The sequence below is a fragment of the Delphinapterus leucas genome, chromosome 17 (genome assembly GCF_059928025.1).
Source record: "Delphinapterus leucas isolate spDelLeu-1000000601 "Yukka" chromosome 17, BTC_Dleu_Yukka2, whole genome shotgun sequence".
In the NCBI taxonomy this organism is placed as follows: domain Eukaryota; kingdom Metazoa; phylum Chordata; class Mammalia; order Artiodactyla; family Monodontidae; genus Delphinapterus; species Delphinapterus leucas.
The window spans coordinates 16522235-16541113 of record NC_143145.1 but is presented as its reverse complement, the minus strand read 5'-3'; the positions used below and the strand labels follow the sequence as shown (position 1 = coordinate 16541113).

General features: G+C 41.3%; 1 pseudogene; it reads left to right on the top strand.

Moving 5' to 3' along the window:
• Nucleotides 1–8571: 8571 nt before the first annotated feature.
• On the top strand, nucleotides 8572–10377 carry LOC111164393 (calreticulin pseudogene; annotated as a pseudogene).
• The last annotated feature ends 8502 nt before the right edge of the window (nucleotides 10378–18879 follow it).

The window sequence follows — 18879 nt, the reverse complement described above, 5'->3', positions numbered from 1 at the left end:
TCGATATCAGCTGATACCCCAAGACAATAAGAGCCGGCTGCTTCCTGTTTCAAAGTGAGGGTAAGACCATCAAGACTTGGGGAGAACATAGTCAGGTTTTAAGAGCCCAACCCATCCACCTCCGGAAACTTGAAGAAGTTGGAGAGGCAGAGAGAGGGGCTGTTGTCAGATGAGGGTTTGGGGAGAGAGTTGTCAAGTCTAGACGTCCATGCTCCCCACTGGGGAGGGGCTCCATCATCTCACTGAAAGTCGAGGCAAAGGGCCTGCAGTGACCTCTTGGAAGGCTGGATGCATGTTCCTAGAACATGAGGGACTTGGTAGACAGGTGTCTGACCCTGAGAAACCTAAAGGGCCGTGGCCGGCTAGCTGCTCTGAGGGCAGAGTGAGGAGAGGTTGTGTTGGTGGCCTGCTCTCCCCAAGTTGTCATGGCCACGGATGTGAGAAAGTTTCCTGTGAACCAGAGCTGGCCCCTCAGGAGGTGTGCCGCCAGATGCTGGGAGATGAAGTAGTCATGTAGGAACCAACAGAAGACACACAACTCCCAGTCAAGCAAACTGCAGGTGCCCAACAGGAACAGAGAGGGACTGGTTGCAAAGAACCCAGGAAGGAACATTCGAGATCAGTCAACTGTCAGACCCCAAGGGCTAGAACAACACCAATCCAGTAAGTCTTTTCCAGCCCCTTTGCTCCTCTCTCCCCCTTCCCAATTCTGGAGGAAGCAGAGGAAGCTCAGGGGAGATGGGAGGAAAATAGAAGCGCCAAGTGAAGAAAAAGAGACAACAGCCCACACCCCTTCTCACTCCGGAGGCCAGCTGAGCTGGGGGAAGGAAATTGTCATCGAAGGTTGAGGGGTTGAATCTTTACACTGGAGTGGACCTATTAATTACTAAATACAGCCTGGGTTTTTGTGAAAGAAGTAACTGGATGACTGTTTCACAGATAAGAGTGACAAAGTGAAAAGAAGTCCAATTTTATCAAAGAGCAAGGTAATAACTACAGAAAAGCTTGACAGGACAGTGGGAGACTAAGGATACAATTCATTTCCACTGCATCCTATGAGTCCCTACTAGTCCACTATGATAGTGACATGCATACACATTTTCAGACATCGGGATCATACTCTATATGGCATTCCAATCTTTTTTTCTCAAAGAATAATATATTATGAAGTTTTTCCCCTGGAAGAAAATATTCATCTACAAGTTGAACATTCCACCATATGGACACGCCGTCATTTATTTATCCAATATCTATCCAATGTTTGCTCTTGCAAATCACTCTAAAATCAAATATACCATGCATAGATCTTTGTATACATATTTGATTCCTTGCTAAGGATAAATTCCAAGAGTGGAATTGCTAGATTAATGGGTAGAAATTTTCAAGATTTTTTCTCTTGCTCATCAAAGAGGCATGGGGTCTAGAAACATATTTTTAGGAAGTGAATTGAGCTGTCCAGACCAGCCCTGCAGTGGCTGAGAATTTCGTACATTTGAAATAGCTTCTCTCATGTGAGAGAAGCTACTATTGAGGAGGTTCTTCCCATGCACAGGTTTTAAGGGGAGGGAGCATCACACCTGAACAAGCCCACTATAAAACATAGAGAGAGTGAGAGAGAGAAACTCTTTACATAACTCTTGTATAGCGCCTACGTTCCTGAGTCCCTCACAGGATTGATTTCTTGGGGAGGCAGTATGAAGCATGGTCAACAGCACTGATTCTGGAGTTAGACAGGTCAGCCTTGCCTCTTCCACATCCTGAATGTGTTCTTGAAGCAAGTGGTACTTCACCTCTGTATCCTGTTTCCTCATTTGTTAACTCTCTGTTATGGCTGTACTGTGTCCCCCAAAATTCATATGTTGAAGTCTAAACCCTCAGTGCCTCAGAATGTGACTGTATGTGGAGCATTAGTTTTTGAAGAGGTAATGAAGTTAAAATCAGGTCATTAGAGTGGGCCCTCATCCCATATGACCACAGTCCTTGTAAGAAGAGACGCTTAGGATACAGACACAGGAAGAGGAAGGACCATCTGAGCAGACGCCATCTCCAAGCCAAGGGGAGAGGTCTTAGAAGAAACCAACCCTGCTGACACCATGATAGACTTCCAGCCTCCAGAAGTGTGAGAAAATAAATTTATGTTGTGTAAGCCACTCTAGTCTGTGGTACTTTGTGGTGGCAGCCCTAGCTAACTAATACCCTTTCCAAATTAGATTAATTCCTGAAGGTTCTTAACAAAATGTCTGGAATTCAGTAATTGCTTGATAAATGGTGTCATTTGTTGTCATATTCTGTGCTTATCTTTAACAGAAAAACTGAAGCCAGGTCAGCTAAATCAGTGGTTCTTAGCTGGGCGTGATTTTTGCCACCCAAGAGATATTTGGCAGTGTCTGGAGATATCTTTGGTTGTCACAAATTAGGGGGAAGGGTGCCACCAGAATCTAGTGATTAGGGATGCTTCTAAACTATGCACAGAACAGCCCCCACACACAGAACAAAATATCAGTATTGCAGAGGTTGAGAAGCCCTGAGCTAAACCAACACTGGCATTCACCTGAGAGCCAGCACTCATATCCCAATGAGCCCCACATCCCTGTTTTGTGAAATGCCACTTTTGTGAGGCATTTCCCTCCCACTAACTCCAAGGCCGGCTGGTATACCAACAGATAGGCTTGGCCATGCCCCCTGTCTAGCACTCACAGTGTGAAATGATAGAGAGGAATCTAATTACCAGGTGTATTAGTAGGCTTTTACTACAATAATGCTGCCTAATGAACAATTACAAATCTGTGAGGCAAACAAAATAAGCATTTACTTGCTTCTCATGACTTTGAGGGATGGCTGGAATAGTTAGCTTCAAGCTGTGGGTCAAGCTCAGGTCTGCCCCATGCATTTTATTCTGGAGCCTGGGCTGAAGGAACACCAAGAAATGGGCATGTTCTTCCCATGATGGAAGATCCCAGTGGGACAAGCAGAAACAATGATGTCTCCTAAGGCTCAGAACTGACACATGGTCACTTCAGCCCACATTTCATGGCCCAAAACCCATTTGTGGCTCCCTGTTAGCTAGAGGATAAAGTCTAAGTGCCTTAGACTGCCTTCAATCCTGTTTTGGAACCAGATAGACTATAATAGAAAAACATCTGTTTAAGTCTTCAGCAGAACACAAAAGGGCCTCACTGTCCATCTCTGCCACCTCTTCAGCTCTACTGTGGCTGGACTTGCAGTTCCCAAATGGGTCCTTCTTACTATTTCCCACCAACAGGACTCTGCAGACGCTACCACCCTGAAATGTCTTTTCCCCATCTGCTCTGGAAGAATTCCTCTCATTCTCTAAGTACCAGTTCATGTGTCTCCTTTTCTGCAAAGCTCCCCAACCCAACCAGAGCTAAATTTTTGCTTTAGCTATCACTGTAAAGAGAAAATGATCTGTAAGATCACTTCTCATATGCCATTGCCCTTATCTCTGAACAATTAAGGAGTACTCTGAGGACAAAAACAGTGTCCTATTCATGCTCAGGTCCCCAGTACCTAAGTACTAATATTTGTTGAATTATTGAGTCAGTAAATGAATGAATGATTCAGTAAATAAATGACTGAATTTTGTGTTCCATTTCAGGTATGTATATACTTCTCCTTAGTTTACTCAGACAACTAGTTGCCTCCCAAAAGCCATTCTCCCCTTCTTCCTTATGAACTAAAGCCTAAATTTTAAGCTGAGAACATTATCATTCATTTCTCAACCTTCTTTGCAGCAAGGTGTGCCCATGAAATTAAGTTCTAGATAATAATATATAAGCATAAATGTTGTATGAAACATTCTGAGTGGCATCTTAACAGAGACAGGACAGACCTCTTCCATTCCTCCTTCCCGCTGCCTAGAATCCAGATATAATGGCAAAAGCTTTAGCAGCCATCTTGGACCATGAGGATGGTAGGTGCACATGACAGAGCAGAGAGATAGAAAGCTTGTAGGTCTCTAATTCATGGAGCTTCCTTAGCAGCCCCACACTACTTACCTCCAAAATTACATTACATGAGACAATAAACCCTTGTGTGTTTTAGCAACTGTATTTGAGCTTCTTTTTTACAAACAAACAATTCTAAAGTGTACTTCAAGGTCTCCCTGAGTCCTCACTAGGTGAACACATCTTCCTCTCAATGTGTTATACATTCACTTTCCTATCAGTGGTTTTGGCATTCCCTACACAGTCTTTTAAGGACTGGAGGGGACCCCAACTAGCGAAATAATCTTGAGAAAGAAGAATGGAGCTGGAGGAATCATGTTCCCTGACTTTAGATTATACTACAAAGCTACAGTAGTCAAAACAGTATGGTACTGGCACAAAAACCAGACACATAGAGCAATGGAACAGGATAGAAAGGACAAAAATAGGGGGGACCTTCAATATAGTGGAGGATTAAGCCATGGAGATCAACTTCCTCCCCACAAATACATCAAAAATACATCTACATGTGGAACAACTCTTACAGAACACCTACTGAATGCTGGCAGAAGACCTCAGACTTCCCAAAAGGGAACAGACGCCCTCAGGTGACCTATATACAGGGCGGAGCCAAATCTAAAGCTGAACTCCAGGATCTGTGCGAACAAAGAAGAGAAAGGGAAATTTCTCCCAGCAGCCTCAGGACCAGAGGAACTTGATGTAGCCTGTATCTGTGGAATACCTGAACAGACAATGAATCATCCCAAAATTGAGATGGTGGACTTTGGGAGCAACTGTAGACTTGGGGTTTGCTTTCTGCATCTAATTTGTTTCTGGTTTTATGTTTATCTTAGTTTAGTATTTAGAGCTTATTATCATTGGTAGATTTGTTTATTGATTTGGTTGCTCTCTTCCTTTTTTTTTAATATATATGTTTTTTTCCTTTTTCTCTTTTTGTGAGTGTGTATGTATATGCATCTTTGTATGATTTTGTCTGTATAGCTTTGCTTTTACCATTTGTCCTAGGGTTCTGTCTGTCCGTTTGTTTTGGGGGGTTTTTTGGGATTTGTTTGTTTTTTTTAGTCTAGTTTTTAGCTCTTGTTATCATTGGTGGATTTGTTCATTGGTTTCGTTGCTCTCTTCTTTCTTTTTATTACTTTTTTATTTTTAATAAAATATTTTTTAATTTTTTATTTAATAACTTTAGTTTATTTTATTATTTCTTTTTTTTCCCTCTCTTTTCTTCTGAGCCATGTGGCTGACAGGGTCTTCATGCTGCAGCCAGGTATCAGGCCTGAGCCTCTTAGGTGAGAGAGCCAAGTTCAGAACATTGGTCCACCAGAGACCTCCTGGCCACACGTAATATCAAACGGTGAAAGCTCTCCCAGAGATCTCCATCTCAACGCTAAGACCCAGCTCCACTCAAAAACCAGCAAGCAACAGTGCTGGACAACCCATGCCAAACAACTAGCAAGACAGGAGCACAACTCCACCCATTAGAAGAGAGGCTGCTTAAAGTCATAATAAGTTCACAGACACCCCAAAACACACCACTGGATGCGGTCCACCCCACCAGAAACACAAGATCCAGCCTCATCCACCAGAACACAGCCACCAGTCCCCTCCACCAGGAAGCCTACACAACCCAGTGAACAAATCTTACCCACTGGGGGCAGACACCGAAAACAATGGGAACTACGAACCTACAGCCTGTGAAAAGGAGACCTCAAAGGCAGTAAGTTAAGCAAAATGAGAAGACAGAGAAATACACAGAAGGTGAAGGAGCAAAGTAAAAACCCACCATACCAAACAAATGAAGAGGAAATAGGCAGTCTACCTGAAAAAGAATTCAGAGTAATGATAGTAAAGATGACACAAAATCTTGGAAATACAATGGAGAAAATACAAGAAATGTTTAATAAGGACCTAGAAGAACTAAAGAGCAAACAAGCAATGATGAACAACACAATAAATGAAATTTAAAATTCTCTAGAAGGAATCAATAGCAGAATAACTGAGGCAGAAGAACAATAAGTGACTTGGACGATAAAATACTGGAAATAACTAACACAGAGCAGGATAAAGAAAAAAGAATTGAGGACAGTAGGACAGTCTCAGAGACAATTGCAACAACATTAAATGCACCAACATTCAAATTATAGGGGTCCCAGAAGAAGAAGAGAAAAAGAAAGGGACTGAGAAAATATTTGAAGAGATTATAGTTGAAAACTTCCCTAACATGGGAAAGGAAATAAGTCAATCAAGTCCAGGAATAAATCCAAGGAGAAGCATGTCAAGACACATATTAATCAAACTATCAACAATTAAATACAAAGAAAAAGTATTAAAAGCAGCAAGGGAAAAGCAGCAAATAACATACAAGGGAATCCCCATAAGGTTAACAGATGATTTCTCAGCAGAAACTCTACAAGCCAGAAGGGTGTGGCAGGACATATTTAAAGTGATGAAAGGGAAAAACTTACAACCAAGATTACTCTACCCAGCAAGGATCCCATTCAGATTCTACAGAGAAATTAAAACCTTTACAGAGAAGCAAAAGCTAAGAGAATTCAGCACCAGCAAAGCAGCTTTACAACAAATGCTAAAGGAACTTCTCTAGACAGGAAACACAAGAGAAGGAAAAGACCTACAATGACAAACCCAAAACAATGAAGAAAATGGTAATAGGAACATACATATCGATAATTACCTTGAATGAAAAAGAATTAAATGCTCCAACCAAAAGACATAGACTGACTGAATAGATACAGAAACAAGACCCATATATATGCTGTCTGCAAGAGACCCACTTCAGACCTAGGGACACATACAGATTGAAAGTGAGGGGATGGCAAAAGATATTCCATGCAAATGGAAATCATAAGAAAGCTGGAGTAGCAATTCTTGTATCAGACAAAATAGGCTTTAAAATAAAGACTATTACAAGAGACAAAGAAGGACACGACATAATGATCATGGGATCAATCCAAGAAGAAGATATAACAATTGTAAATATTTATGCACCCAACATAGGAGCACCTCATCAATACATAAGGCAAATGTTAACAGCCATAAAAAGGGAAATCAACAGTAACACAATCATGGTAGTGGACTTTAACATCCCATTTTCACCAATGGACAGATCATCCAAAACAAAAATAAATAAGGAAACACAAGCTTTAAATGATACATTAAACAAGATGGACTTAATTTATATTTATAGGACATTCCATCCAAAACAACAGAATACACTTTCTTCTTACGTAATCATGGAACATTCTCCAGGATAGATCATATCCTGGGTCACAAATCAAGCCTTGATAAATTTAAGAAAATTGAAATCATATCAAGCATCTTTTCCGACCACAATGCTATGAGACTAGATATCAATTACAGGAAAAAATTCTGTAAAAAATACAAATGCATGGAGGCTAAACAATACACTACTAAATAACCAAGAGATCACTGCAGAAATCAAGGAGGAAATCAAAAAATACCTAGAAACAAATGATAATGAAAACACAATGACCCAAAACTTATGGGATGCAGCAAAAGCAATTCTAAGAGGGAAGTTTATAGCAATACAATCCTACCTCAAGAAACAAGAAACACCTCAAATAAACAACCTAACCTTACACCTAAAGCAATTAGAGAAAGAAGAACAGAAAAACCCCAAAGTTAGCAGAAGGAAAGAAATCATAAAGATCAGATCATAAAAAATGAAAAAGAGATTAAGGAAATGATAACAAAGATCAATAAAACTAAAAGCTTGTTCTTTGAGAAGATAAACAAAATTGATAAACCATTAGCCAGACTCATCAAGAAAAAAAGGGAGACGACTCAGATCAATAGAATTAGAAATGAAAAAGGAGAAGTAATAACTGACACTGCAGAAATACAAAGGATCATGAGAGATTACTACAAGCAACTCTATGCCAATAAAATAGACAACTTGGAAGAAATGGACAAATTCTTAGAAATGCACAACCTTCCGAGACTGAACCAGGAAGAAATAGAGAATATAAACAGACCAATCACAAGCACTGAGATTGAAACTGTGATTAAAAACCTTCCAGCAAACAAAAGCCCAGGACCAGATGGCTTCACAGGCAAATTCTATCAAACACTTAGAGAAGAGCTATCACCTATCCTTCTCAAACTCTTCCAAAATATAGCAGAGGGAGGAACACTCCCAAACTCATTCTACGAGGCCACCATCACCCTGATACCAAAACCAGACAAAGATGTCACAAAAAAAGAAAACTACAGGCCAATATCACTGATGAACATAGATGGAAATATCCTCAACAAAATACTAGCAAACAGAATCCAACAGCACATTAAAAAGATCATACACCATGATCAAGTGGGGTTTATTCCAGGAATGCAAGGATTCTTCAATATATGAAAATCAATCAATGTGATAAACCATACTAAGAAATTGAAGTATAGAAACCATATGATCATCTCAATAGATGCAGAAAAAGCTTTCAACAAAATTCAACACCCATTTATGATAAAAACCCTCCAGACAGTAGGCATAGAGGGAACTTACCTCAACATAATAAAGGCCAGTCCCTACTGCAGAGCTACTGCTAGAAAAGCGACTTAAAGGGCCCGCGCGCCACAACCCCCTCGGCCCGCCATGCTGCTGCCCGTGCTGCTGTTGCTCCGCCTTCTTGGCCTGGCCACTGCTGAACCCGCCATTTACTTCAAGGAGCAGTTTCTGAATGGAAACGGGTGGACTGAGCGCTGGATCGAATCCAAACACAATCGGATTTTGGCAAATTCGTTCTCAGTTCCAGCAAGTTCTATGGTGACCAGGAGAAAGATAAAGGGCTGCAGACAAGCCAGGGTGCCCGGTCTTACACTGTGTTGGCCAGATTCGAGCCCTTCAGCAATAAGTGTCATACACTGGTGGTGCAGTTCACTGTGAAACGCGAACGGAGCATCGACTGTGGGGGTGGCTACTTGAAGCTATTTCCAGATGGTCTGGACCAGAGAGACATGCGTGGAGACTCTGAATACAACATCATGTTTGGCCCGGACATCTGTGGCCCTGGCACCAAGAAGGTTCATGTCATCTTCAACTACAAGGGCAAGAACGTGCTGATCAACAAGGATATCCGTTGCAAAGACGATGAATTCACACACCTTTACATGCTGATTGTGTGGCCTGATAATACCTGTGAGCTAAAGATTGACAACAGCCAGGTGGAGTCAGGCTCCTCGGAGGATGATTGGGATTTCTTGCCCCCCAAGAAGATAAAGGATCCTGATGCTGCAAAGCCTGAAGGCTGGGACGAGTGAGCCAAGATTGATGACTCTACAGACTCCAAGCCTGAGGACTGGGACAAGCCTGAGCACATTCCTGACCCTGATGCTAAGAAGCCCGAGGACTGGGATGGAGAGATGGATGGAGAATGGGAACCAACAGTGATTCAGAACCCAGAGTCCAAGGGGGAGTGGAAGCCCCAGCAGATTGACAACCCAGATTACAAGGGCATTTGGATCCACCCAGAGATTGACAACCCTGAGTATTCCCCTGATAGCAACATCTACGCCTATAAAAACTTTGCTGTACTGGGCTTGGATCTCTGATCTCCAGGCAGGTCAAGTCTGGCACCATCTTTGACAACTTCCTCATCACCAACAATGAGGCATATGCTGAGGAGTTTGGCAATGAGACATGGGGTGTCATGAAGGTAGCAGAAAAACAAATGAAGGACATGCAAGACGAAGAGCAGAGGCTAAAGGAGGAGGAGGGAGGACGAGGATGAGAAAGTGGAGGACGAGAAGGAAGACGCTGCCGCTGGCCAGGCCAAGGGTGAGCTGCAGCTGCTGGCCAGGCCAAGGGTGAGCCGCCTCCAGGGCTGGACTGAGGCCTGAGTGCTCCAGCCACAGAGCCGGCCATGCACCGTGCAAAATAATGTCTCTATGAGACTGGAGAACTTTCCTTTTTTTCCAGGCAGGTTCCAATTTGGGGTGGATTTTGTTGTTTCCCGCCCTCCCTTTTTATTGTTTGTTTGTTTTTTTTAACTGATGTTTTGTCTCTGAATCTCCTTCAGCCCTCAACCCTGGCCTTCATCTTTCTTGATTTGACATCTTTGCTTTCTGTTGCCCACTTATCTCCCCAGATCCCTTAGTTCCCCTCCAACTTGGGGACTCGGGGTGGGGTGGGGTGTGGAGGAGATGCCCCAGGCCCAAGGTTCCATCTGCTCTCCTTCCTGGATCCCACAGGGGGGTAGGAGAAGAGGGTGACATCACCAGCTCCCCAGCACTGAGAAAGAATGGGGCTCCTAAGTCCTGAGCTCTGACCTCCCTCTCTCCTTTCTCGCCTGCCCCCAAGACTGGGCCACTTCCGAGTGGCGCAGCAGGTTCTAGCTTGGCTCATACTGAGAATGTAAGAACGACAAACGAAATTTCTATTAAATTAAGTTTGGTGTCTTCAAAAAATAAAATAAAATATAAAAATAAAAACATAATAAAGGCCATATATAACAAACCCAGAGCCAACATCATTCTCAATGGTGAAAAACTGAAACCATTTCCACTAAGATCAGGCAAAAGACAAAGTTGCCCACTCTCACCACTATTAGTCAACATAGTATTGGAAGTTTTAGCCACAGCAATCAGAGAAGAAAAAGAAAAGGAATCCAAATCGGAAAAAAAGTAAAACCATCACTGTTTGCAGATGACATGATACTATACATAGAGAATCCTAAAGATGTTACCAGAAAACTACTAGAGCTAATCAATGAATTTGGTAAAGTACCAGGATACAAAATTATTGCACAGAAATCTCTTGCATTCCTATACACTAATGATGAAAAATCTGAAAGAGAAATTAAGGAAACACTCCCATTTACCACTGCAACAAAAAGAATAAAATACCTAGGAATAAACCTACCTAAGGAGACAAAAGACCTGTATGCAGAAAACTATAAGACACTGATGAAAGAAATTAAAGATGATACAAACAGATGGAGAGATATACCATGTTCTTGGATTGGAAGAATCAACATTGTGAAAATGACTCTACTACCCAAAGCAATCTACAGATTCAAGGCAATCCCAATCAAACTACCAATGGCATTTTTCACAGAACTAGAACAAAAAACTTCGCAATTTGTATGGAAACACAAAAGACCCCGAATAACCAAAGCAATCTTGAGAAAGAAAAACAGAGCTGGAGGAATCAGGCTCCCAGACTTCAGACTACACTACAAAGCTACAGGAATCAAGACAGTATAGTGGCACAGAAACAGATATATAGATCAGTGGAACACGATAGAAAGCCCACAGATAAACCCACACACATATGGTCACCTTATCTTTGATAAAGGAGGTAAGAATATACAGTGGAGAGAAGATAGCCTCTTCAATAAGTGGGCTGGGAAAACTGGACAGCTACATGTAAAAAGAATGAAATTAGAACACTCCCTAACACCACACATAAAAATAAACTCAAAATGGGTTAAAGACCTAAATGTAAGGCCAGACACTATAAAACTCTTAGAGGAAAACATAAGCAGAACACCCTATGACATAAATCACAGCAAGATGCTTTTTGACCCACATCCCAGAGAAATGGAAATAAAAACAAAAATAAATAAATGGACCTAATGAAACTTAAAAGCTTTTGCACAGCAAAGGAAACCATAAGCAGAGCAAAAAGACAACCCTCAGAATGGGAGAAAATATTTGCAAATGAAGCAACTGACAAAGGATTAATCTCCAAAATTTACAAGCAGCTCATGCAGCTCAATATCAAAAAAAAAAAAAATCAACTCTATCCAAAAATGGGCAGAAGACCTAAACAGACATTTCTCCAAAGAAGATATACAGATTGCCAACAAACACATGAAAGGATGCTCAACATCACTAATCATTAGAGAAATGCAAATCAAAACTACAATGAGGTATCACCTCACACCGGTCAGAATGGCCATCATCAAAAAATCTACAAACAATAAATGCTGGAGAGGGTGTGGAGAAAAGGGAACCCTCTTGCACTGTTGGTGGGAATGTAAATTGATACAACCACTATGGAGAACAGTATGGAAGTTCCTTTAAAAACTAAAAATAGAACTACCATACGACCCAGCAATCCCACTACTGGGCATATACCCTGAGAAAACCATAATTCAAAAAGAGTCACATACCACAGTGATCATTGCAGCTCTATTTACAATAGCCAGGACATGGAAGCAACCTAAGTGTCCATAGACAGATGAATGAATAAAGAAGATGTGGCACATATATATAATGGAATATTACTCAGCCATAAAAAGAAATGAAATTGAGTTATTTGTAGTGAGGTAGATGGACCTAGAGTCTGTCACACAGAGTGAAGTAAGTCAGAAAAAGAAAAACAAATATGGTATGCTAACATATATATATGGAATCTAAGAATAAAAAAATGGTTCTGAAGACCCTAGGGGCAGGACAGGAATAAAGATACAGATGTAGAGAATGGACTTGAGGACACAGGGATGGGGAAGGGTAAGCTGGGACGAAGTGAGAGAGTGGCATGGACATATATACACTACCAAATGTAAAATAGCTAGCTAGTGGGAAGCAGCCACATAACACAGGGAGATTAGCTCAGTGCTTTGTGTCCAACTAGAGGCGTGGGATAGGCAGTGTGGGTGGGAGACGTAAGGGGGAGGAGATATGGGTATATATGTATACGTATAGCTGATTCATTTTGTTATATAGCAGAAACTAACACACCACTGCAAAACAATTATACCCAATAAAGATGTTTAAAAAAATAAATTAAAAAATGAAAGCACAAAAATAAACCCATACAATTAGGGTCAATTAATCTATGCCAAAGGAGGCAAGAATATACAATGCAGAAAAGACAGTCTCCCCAATAAGTGGTGCTGGGAAAACTGGACAGCTACATGTAAAGGAAAGAAATTAGAACATTCTCTAACACCATATACAAAAATAAACTCAAAATGGATTCAAGACCTAAATGTAAGACCAGATTCTATAAAACTCCTTGAGGAAAATATAGGCAGAACACTCTCAACACAGGCAGAACACAGCAATATTTTTTGATCCATTTCCTAAGGTAAAGGAAATAAAAACAAAAATAAGCAAATGGACCTAATTAAACTTACAGCATTTTGCACAGCAAAGGAAACGATAAACAAGACGAAAAGACAACCTATGGACTGGGAGAAAATATTTGCAAGCAAGGCTACCAACAAGGGATTAATTTCCAAGATATACAAACAGCTCATACAGATTAATATCAAAAACCAAACAACCCAATCAAAAAATGGGTAGAAGACCTAAATAGATATTTCCCCAAAGAAGACATACAGATGGCCAATAGGCACATGAAAAAATGCTCAATATCGCTAATTATTAGAGAAATACAAACCAAAACTATGATGAGGTATTACCTCACACCAGTCAGAATGGCCATCGTTAATAAGTCTACAAATAATAAATGCTGGAGAGGGTGTAGGAGAATAAGGAACCCTCCTACACTGTTGGTGGGAATATAAATTGGTGCAGCCACTATGGAGAACAGTATGGAGGTTCCTTAAAAAACAAAAAAAAATAGAGTTACCATATGATCCTGCAATCCCACTCCTGGGCAAATATCTGGAGAAAATTCTAATTCAAAAAGATACATGCACCCCAATGTTCACTGCAGCACTACTCATAATAGCCAAGACATGGAAGTAAACTGAATGTCCATCAACAGAAGAATGGATAAAGAAGATGTAGTATATATACAATGAAATATTACTCAGCCATAATAAAGAATGAAATAATGCCATTTGCAACAACATGGGTGGACCTAGAGATTATCATATTAAGTGAGGTAAGTCAGACAGAGAAAGACAAATGTCATATGATATCACTTATAGGTGGAATCTTTAAAAAAATGATATAAATGAACTTATCTACAAAACAGAAATAGACTCAAAGACATAGGAAACAAACTTATGGCTACCAAGGGGGATAGCAGAGGGGGGGGAAGGGAGATAAATTAGAAGTTTGGGATTAATATATACACTCTACTATGTAGTAAATAGGTAAACAAGGACCTTCTGTATAGTACACAAAACTATACTCAATATCTTGTAATAACCTATAAAGGAAAAGAATCTGAAAAATATATATATGTGTGCGTGTGTTTATATATATATATATATATATATATATATATGAATCACTCTGCCATACACTCAAAACTAACACAACATTGTAAATTAACTATACTTCAACTAAAAAACAAAAAAAAAACACGGCTGGAGGGGAAAAAAAGCCTCTCACATCCAGCTCAGTCTTTGCATTACTACTGCCAACCTCTCTTTCTACTGAAAACTCAGGGGAAAAAAATATAGTTTTAACACTAAAAAAGTGCCAGGAAATTTTTATAAGTTCAGTTATCAACCCCCCCTGGAAAGAGGTAAATTCTGTCAACTTTCTTCTGGGCAATTTTAGTATTTTACATGTTGAAACCAAAGTCCTTGAGCACAGCTGTTATCCTCCACTGTTTCTCTAAACACCTCTCCAGTGCACACGGAGGACAACCCTTTAACCCTCACCCCCTCCCGGCCATCCTTTGTCCACTTCTGCCTACTTGATATATACCAGTCTCCCCTGGCTGCCATCCAACCGTAGGGCTTCAGAGCTTAACATGAAATTCCCCCACGTTATCAAGCCCCACTCCCTCCACCAGACTCCGTGCATCAAGTCCTTTAATCACTTACTCTAATTCCCCTTATCTACACCTGCCCCACACTAATCCAGTATCTCTGTGGAACAATTAGGCTTCCAAATAGAGGCAACTTCTTCCACTGCCCATTCTTCCCACAGCCAATGGACTGATAGAGTCATAAAATAGGGCAGAGATCAGAGTCCATCCAGAACACTGGTTTTCAGAGTATCTTTTTTTAAACCTGAACTTTTCATCTAAAATTTTCGGGGAAGCCAAATATGCAAAGCAGATAAGGGTAGAGCCACTCGAAATGGGAGTGAGTTTGGAGGGAACCCAGAGATCTGCCTAATCTTGCTCCCCACGCCTCAGCAGTTTTAAAGGACCCCCTCAGAAAACCAAGGCTCAAAGTCTCCACGTGTGCCCTCCCTTCTTCCTTCTGCCAGAAGGCTACCTCCCCCAGGTGTTTGCATGGATCATCCCCTCACTGCAATCAAGTTCCTAAACAAATGCCACTTGTCGTGAGGGGTCTTTACTGGTCACTTATCTAAAGTACCCCCTCCAAGGCTTCTTTCAGGCTGCCTTAGTCTTGTGTTAGTCCAGGTCCTCTAGGAAAAAGATGCCAAGATGGGATAAGAAATGCACAATTTTATCAGGGAAAACATGAGAAAGTAAAAGGAGGCACAGTAAGTCCCCTATACATGAAAGAGTTTCATTCCGAGAGCGTGTTCGTAAGTCCAATTTGCTCGTTAAGTCCAACAAAGTTAGCCTAGGTACCCAACTAACACAATCGGCTATATGGTACTGTACTGTAATAGGTTTATAATACTTTTCACACAAATAATACATAAAAAACAAACACAAAAAATAAAGAAAACATTTTTAATCTTACAGTACCTTGAAAAGTACAGCAGTACAGCACAACTGCTGGCATACAGGGGCTGGCACCGAGCGAACAGGCAAGAAGAGTTACTGACTGGAGGAGGGAGAGGAGGTGGGAGATGGTAGAGCTGAAGGATCCTCAGCAATTGGAGACGGAGGGCAAGCTGCAATCTCACTCACGCCTGACATTGATGGAACACATGATCGCATCTTTGAAAGTTCGCAGCTTGAAGGTTAATATGTAGGGGACTTACTGTAACTGGAATGGGCTGGAAGAGCTGCAATGAAGGTCTGCTCCTGAGTGAAGGAGAGGGGGAAGGAAGGAAGGAAGGAAGGGAGGAAGGGAGGGATGGAGGGAGGAAGGAAGGAAGGAAGGGAGGGAGGGAGGGAGGGAGGGAGGGAGGGAGGGAGGGAGGGTCTTAGACTACAATACACTTCTAAGAAAATTTCCACAAGACCTTCAGAGAGTACTCCAGCTAAAGCTCCCTGCATCCATCTTAACGTCCCTGCCATGCTCGGTTATTGGCAGAGAGCAGACCCTGTGAAGCAGGGTCCTAGGCAGCACAGCAATGGATTTCAGAACGTGGCTGCTGGAGCTCTCAGTCACTCACACATCCTGCAGAAGGAGATCTGAGAGGCCCAGTCTCATGGCCACTGCAACTTTTCTTCATAGCACTTTCACTTTCTGACACTGTATTTAATGTTTATTTGGCTATTGTTGTAATCTCTGTGACACCAGGGACATGCTCAGCTTGTTCACCACTGTATCCTCAGCTCCTAGAAAAATTCCTGGTAGAAGGCGCTCAACAAATATGTGCTGAATGGATGGATGTGTGGGTGGGTCAATAGATGGATGGATGGACAGATGACATGGGCTGCAAAGGAGCTATAACATGAAGGGAATAATATAAAGATCTCAAAGTCCTGTTGTTAATGAAAGAGGGAAAAAAAGTATCTTTCCACCCTGAGTTACATGGGGTATGGGAGAAAAAACAGACTGAAATCGAGGGGGCTTCAAGAATGTTGTTTCCTTGGAGAAGAGACACGATTCAGGGAAAAGTGAGGGGAACTCAGCCAAGAGTTTGAGGATATAGGGGATTTTGTTGGCCACGGGTTGTAATTCATCAAAGCTGAAGACTTAAATTTTCTGAAACCAAATGGTAAAAAAACTGGTGACCATGAAAAAAAATGGAAATATAATCTAACCTCCTCTCCTTAGAAAATACACACACCCACACATACTCAGACACAGCTTCTCGTGTGTCGGGGTCATTAATGATCTAGGAATAATGTCATCACCATAGCAGCCTCCACGCTCACCCCCACTCAAACTCTCCACTTTAACAACACTGTTATATAAGGCACTTTCCTGGCTGCAGAAGTTGCAGACTCTGAGACTCTGGATTACATGAAGATCTGACTCCACTATCTAAAATTCAGAGCCAAGAAGATCTGAAGCAATTAGGACTTAAGTTAGCATGGATGTGGAAATGAGAAAAGGGAAATGGCTTCTCTGTGAGTCAACGTTGAAATCTAAAGTGACATTTCTCCCTTACAAGTAAGAACAAAACAGCCCAAAGAATGTCTGCTCTCAGTTTACAGGAGTTTCCAAAATACATGGGCTCCCTCTGATACGATGAGTTCAAATGATTTGTATAACAAACCATAAAATTAAATGTATGTACTTAGAGAACTGGGGCTGCCAAATGGATTCTCCAAAGTAACTGTGCCTCTTTGATTTGCAGCGCCATTTTTAGCCAAAGCTAGTGTAATGCTCTAAACATTTTAATAAAAATGGAATCTCACAAGCCTCCAAGTAGCTAAGGGCAACCTCCAACTTTTAGTGACAGAGTTTAGGCAGTAGCTAAGGATCAAGAGAAGTCCAAGGTGTTTGATGGATTTGATTATGAAGGCAGCTTTCACTTCTGTCTCACTGAGCCCTGGGGACAGGGTCAGAAAAGGGGCCTTAGGGACAGCAGCGGGACATGAGAGAGGCCCAGCATGGAGGAGGGGGATGTAAGCACCCAGCACCTCTTCCCTTCTCCAACCAATGCAACTTTCATCTGATATACGTGTTAGGCTTTGCAGTAAGCTTTTATAAGGTCTGAATAAATAATTTGAATAGTACTAGTCAATTCCACTGAGATGACCTTATACTTGTACCAGATCCTTCATTCCCTTAAATCCCCAGGGGATTACCCATATATGATTCACTGACATTTCCACTCCCCAACACTCAGGGGCTATCTCCTAAATGGGACAGACATTGTCTGGCACACACTGTTTACTGCAGTTCCTAGTGGGAAAATTATGGAAAAATAAATACTTTGATGAACATCACACGTCGATGGACCTAGAGATTATCACACTAAGCGAAGTAAGTCAGAAAGAGAAAGACAAATACTGTATAATATCACCTATATTTGGAATCTAACATATGACACAAATGAACATATCTACGAAACAGTAACAGACTCACAGACATAGAGAACAGACTTGTAGTTGCCAAGGTCGGTACGGGGGGGGGAAACTGGGGGAGGGAAGGATTGGGAGTTTGGGATTAGCAGATGCAAACTATTATACATAGGCTATATAAACAACAAGGTCCTACTGGATAGCACAGGGAACTATATTCAATATCCTGTGATAACCCATAACGGAAAAGAATATGAAAAAGAATGTATATATGTATAACTGAGTCACCCAACATTGTAAATCAACTATATTTCGATTAAAAATTTTTTTTAATTTACTGAGTTCCTACTCTGTGTTAGACATCCGTGATAAAAATATGAGTGTGAAATCATCCTTCTCCACAAATAACTTACAGAATAATAGAAAAGCACAAAGGCAATGTGAACATAATATATTGACTCATTTAGAATGTTTTCACCTACAAGTGACAGAATAGCCCCTAAAATGTGACTTAGGCAACAGGTTGTTATTACTATATCTCACATACCAAAAAGTCTGAAAGATAAGTTCCCAAGTTGTTTCAGCAGCTCAAGGATTCCAGGGATCTGCTTCACCCTCTCCGTGACTCTCTTGGCTTTATCCTCATAGTCGCAAGATGGCTGCTGCAGCTCCAAACATCATTCCTCATAGAACTATATTAAATGGAAGAAATGAAAAGGAAGGGCGTTCTCTGCATCGCTTCTTTGTTGCCATGGAGGTAAATTTTTCCCAAGAGTCCATTAGTTGATTTCCCATCCAACCCCTCTGAGCAGGACTGGATCACATCCCAGACCTTAGCTGCAAGGCAGGCTGGGAAAGAGTATCAGGTTTTTTCAGCCTTTGCTGAGAGAGGCAAGTTCTGCCAGCAAGTAAACGGGAGAAGCAATGGTTGTGAGTAAGCAATCAACA